General features: G+C 35.5%; 1 long non-coding RNA gene across 2 annotated transcripts; it reads left to right on the top strand.

Annotated features, from left to right (window-relative positions):
• Nucleotides 1-658: 658 nt before the first annotated feature.
• On the top strand, nt 659-4,050 carry LOC146386252 (uncharacterized). Of its 2 annotated transcripts, none has more exons than XR_014800564.1 (3): nt 659-937; nt 2,878-3,033; nt 3,459-4,050. It is a non-coding gene; the product is annotated as an uncharacterized LOC146386252 (long non-coding RNA). The 2 variants fall into 2 exon arrangements; XR_014800563.1 differs by having other exon boundaries at nt 659-1,829.
• Nucleotides 4,051-5,166: the final 1,116 nt, after the last annotated feature.

Genomic DNA, 5,166 nt, shown 5'->3' with positions numbered 1-5,166 from the left:
TTATTATTGTTGCTTTTTAGTTGTTTAATTTTTTAATTACTTTGTTTGCTTGTTGTTTTTTTTTTACTTTCAATTTTGGCTTTGATTGCGCAACACTGGTCAGCCTGTTGTGAAATTTTCAATGGCATCTGCATCTCTGATTTCCTCCGTCCGCTTGATGATGCTTCTTTTTATAACAAATAAGGTCAAACTCTCTTATTGTCCAACATGTGTAATGTCCTTGAACTAAATGCTGTGAATATTCCACCTGTTAGTGATCCTTACAAAAATAAAGAAATAAATGAAACCCAAGTGCCAGTAAGTTTTAAGTCTTAATTCGTCAAGTGAAAAAATTTATTTGGGTGGAGGCTTTGATGTAATATACAAAATTAGCATAAGAACTAGGCCTGGGTGTCATGACTGATTCTGAGTCAATTCAATTGGAATTTGACTCAGAAATATTATAATTATGACCATTTATTTTGGATATGCACTGTTGAAAGATCCCTCTAAACCTTGTAAATTAAAAATGTTTAATTCCAAATTATTGGACTATTTCTCTTCAATTGGCTCTTGTGAGACATAATCAGATGTGTAAGCATCAGAGCAGATGCCTTTGTGTCAAAGTAACTGAGAACAGAACACAGAAAAATATGCAGGAGATTTTCCCACACTGAAAAAAATGCAATAGGGTGGTTGTTGAATTTGCATAGAATTACTTCATATATCCAGCATGACTAATTTAAATTTCACATCTAAACATATTTTTGTCTTTTAATTTTCACATATTCTTTAAGAATATTCATTCTTTTAGAACAAATCATGTTGAAAAGAAACAAGTTAGTCGTGTTTTATCCTCAAGCTCCGCCCCCTGGAAAGGAAAAATCGGCTGCACTGTCCGCCATTTTTGTCTCTCGCTTTGGAAAATCTACTACCATCTGGAGTTTTACACTTGAAGGTAAATAAGATTTTAAAGCTAACACACCAGTGAGAAAGAGTGTAGACCCTTTATATATGTGGACTTTTACTGGGGTGTTGTTATTTTACAGGTATGTGGGCTGTTTATCGAAAACCATGAAAGGCTAATGTTAGGCTCCAGTTAGCTAATGGTAACCGAAATTATGCGATAAGCAAATTAGTAATTAACATATATAATGTGAGTTAATATTGTTTGTATATTCTTTCAGTCTAAATTATCAGACTATTACAAACTTGCATCGGTGTCTGTAGTAAGTGGTGGTACCTGCAGTGTCTTAACCATTAAACAAGCTAATGTAGGGCCGGGATATGACTAGTTTGTTGAAACATGTCTGCTGCCAATGTGACTGCTCACACACGGTAACATTACCAGCACATAGCCACAGCCGCTATAAACATGCTGAAAGGTCAATCTAGCTTCTGTAGTCAGCAGCTGGAAGACTCAACACAGACCCAAGATTCAGTGTAACGGTTATCTAAATGTTGTGTGTCCTGTTTGTAAGCCCAGAAAAAGAAATTAAATAAAATGACGACCTTGAGCTTCAAGCTAATGTAAGCGTAATGCTATAGCATAAAGCGACTAATGCAATGATGAGGTTGTTAAATTAGTAAAAATACAGTAAATATATCCAACATGAATCATTTATATTTTTGGTCTAAACATAATTAAGTCTCACGCCTTTCACTTGTTTTAGAAGGATGTTCAGTCTTTTAAAACCAGTCATATCAAAATAGCAGAAAATAGTTATGTTTTCTGTTGAAACTCCACCCCCCCCCCAGGGTGTGTTCTGCGAGGGAAAATTCACTGTGGCGGTCCGCCATTTTTTGTCTTCGCTTAGTTTACGTTTGGTGCTGAGCTTTACTTTGTCGAGGTAAACTGAAAACTACATGTTTGAGAGGAAACGAAGAGAACATCCATTAGATGGGGAAGTTTTTCTCATGAATTGCTGTTGAGCAACATAATGGAAAAAACAAGTCATTCCTTAAGTTAACTAACGATAATGCTAGCTTAAGCTGCGGGACAATATTATGTGCATTAGCTTTTTTTCAGTGTGTGCCCAGTCACATTCGCTTGTTTTTTCTCAGTGAATACAGACTAACAAACTTGTGTCCATTTAGTTAACTGGTTGTACCTAAAATGTTTTAGTTAAACAGTTAAATAAGCTAGTTTGCCATGGGGTGGGCTCTGTGTGTGTGTGTGTTCGGGGGGTGTCTTCACTAAAGTCGGTTTATTTAGGGCATGACACCTATGTACTCATTAGGAGAGGAAGTGCATGACGTGGGGCTTTATTTCATGTTCTGGGGCAGTGAATGTAATGTACTGATAACATGTTAAAGACACACAAAAACCCAACAAATTATTTTAACTGATTTATAGAGAGAGTGAGAGGAGGGCTTAAAGAGATAAAAATAATGACGATAGAAATATGTTAAATTTATTTTTTCTGTATCGATATATGGTGCTTATCCCTGCTGAAGGGCAGATTGGTGTTGCTTCAGAACAATTCTCTAGCGCTGTTACGTAGAGGTGTTACAGTTAAGGTTTTAATAACATTATTTTATTTACTAGTGAAGATTTGCATATGTTATCTCACATTCTGTAAGGTAAATTTTCTGGAAAGGTCAAATTAACTAATTTAACTAAGTATTAATGAAAGACCTTGATGTGTATATGACAATAATAGATGTAGTTTCTGGGTCATTTGGCAGAACTGCAAAATGGCCAGAAGGAGGCAACTGCTGTGGTTGCAAACAGGCTTTGGGTGGTATGGAAGTAAGGGCAACTATGGAACTGCTCAGCAACATGGGACTCATAGCTAATAAATAGTAATATGACAAAAAATAACAACTTTGTGTGGATGTAACCTTGTGAGATTTGAGATTTTGACAGCATTTTTATGTGACAACTTCTCTTTTTAGATAAATGCAGAGTTTAAGCGCATTACCACCATGCCACTGCAGTCCAGATTACTCTCGCAGATAGATGTGCTATCTGACAAACTAATAAAGGTCTTCAAAAGGCGAGGAGGACAAATAGGAAGAAGACTTCAGAACATTCTGGAGCCCACGGCCCAGGTAAGAAAACAATTTATTTGTGTATACACTTTAGGGAAAATAATAATTTTAACAAAATGCTGCTTGTCACTCTATGCCAGGAGTATGTTGAAAATCACCTGGGATTTTCACAATTTACCATGGGTGCGTTTTTTTTTTTCTTCTTTTACCTGCATTAGAACTATGTGTGGAGTTCATAGTTGAACACCTCTCTATGCTCTGACAGTATTCTGCTTCTTTGCATGGAGATTTCACTTCAGAAATGCATTACCTTTTTGAGCATTCTGAGGACTCAAATCACATGCTGTAATGAATCCATTTTTGTTCACCTAATGTGTCAATGTTAACATTTTTTGGAATAGTGACACAGATTAAAATAAGATTTGGTGTAATGTTCTTTGACCAGTGTTCTGTTTAATTAAATTTTGGAATTCTGCATTTTCTAGGCCACAGATGAAGCCATTATCCAACGATCTAATAAGGAAACAACCATGGGAATTTACATCATAAAGTCAAGAGATGCCAATGGCAGCCCTGAGGACATCGGGATAGTCCTTGAAGGCCAGAGAGTCTGGCAGGATTTGGATAACTATACCCTAGCAGCTGCAATGCTGTTTGGACTAATGTACACTTTGAACCTCACCTACCCACTGGAAAAGTATACCTTCGAGGTATTATAGAAACTGGTTATGGAGCTCAAAAGGAACAGCCTTTCAAAGAAGGCCCAGGTTTTCAGGACCAGACTGTACGATTGAACAGTTTTCCAGTTATGATGTGGGAACAACATGTTTACCTCTTCGAATATGTACCATCCTTTCTTTTAAGCCAGCACTGGTAAAGTTGCAGTACATAGTGAAACTTATTTATCTGGCACTTTTCAACTTGGGGCCTTTATTACTGCAGTTTTCACTTTTCAAGCCATGGCTCTTTTAAAAAAAATTCAAACTTTGAATGTCCATTTTTCTCAATGGAAATGGTGCCTTGCACCAATTTCACCAGTTTGCAATTTTTTTCCCAAGGTGCACCACTACAAACAGATTGCATCATCTAGTATTAGTGATTGTGATGTTTAGTGATAGAACCAACCAAATACTAATCAGTTCAGGTCTCTTGGTTTTGTGCCTGTGGGTTATAATGTTATTTTAAGTCTCTTCTTTGTGTCATTTTAATAATTACACCCCTGTTGCCATATTACCTTATGGCTCTTACATTTAAAAAACTATTTTTTACATAAGCGCGATGTCATAAGGCCCCACAATGTTGAATTCAGCTTACAGAAGATAACTTTGAGGAATGTTGTGGAATGTTTTTCAAGAGATGCATTGTACAAATATGACTCATGTATATTTTGGAAGCCTGAATTGAAAGTCCATTGTTACAACTGTGTAGTATTTTCAAAAATACAGGTCATTGTTCAAAAATGTTTTGCTTATTTCTTTGATTGAAGAGAAAGTGTACAGTACATACAGTAAGATCAGCCTTAATTTAGTTTTATTTATTGAACACTCAATTATATATTAGATTATATATTATATATTAGAAATTTGTTATAAAATAAAATAAGCTTACCATAAAATAATCTTGTCAATATAACACATAGTAGTCCAATACAATTAACACAAAAAGTTCATGTCTGATAAACAAGTGGTTTCTATAAATATTTGACCGGAATGAAAAACATAACAACAACATAACAAAGTCATGTTCATGTTACCAGAAAAATGTGTGCAGGTATAACATAAAAAACTAAGGTTAACCAAACATAACTTAATTTCGTGCAACCGATTACAATAATTTTTTTACGTTTATCCCACTGATTATTTTTTTCAGTGCAGCCTGGCGTTTTATAACCCCATGAAAAATATTCTGCATGGGATATAAAACAAAAGAAGGCCATGAATTAACAGATGAACATTACCTGATTATGTTGAAGTTGAAGCAGAGCAGAGTTACGGGGACGTAGCTAAGGGTTTTGCAATTTGGTGTAAATTGCAAAAGCTGAAATTTCTTCTGTATTAAACAGCAGAAATAAGGCCCAAAAAGTTGATTCTGTTCATCTGGACGTAACGTTTTCAGTGGTTTGTCACAGATGAGTGAGTGATGTTTACCTGCTCTTTGATAGTTTGCTGTTTTAGCTGTTTGGCAGTTGTTGAA

This window comes from Perissodus microlepis, chromosome 6 (assembly GCF_051167445.1).
Source record: "Perissodus microlepis isolate ML-2025 ecotype Zambia chromosome 6, ASM5116744v1, whole genome shotgun sequence".
Classification (NCBI taxonomy): Eukaryota; Metazoa; Chordata; class Actinopteri; order Cichliformes; family Cichlidae; genus Perissodus; species Perissodus microlepis.
This window is presented reverse-complemented; position numbering and strand designations above follow the sequence as displayed.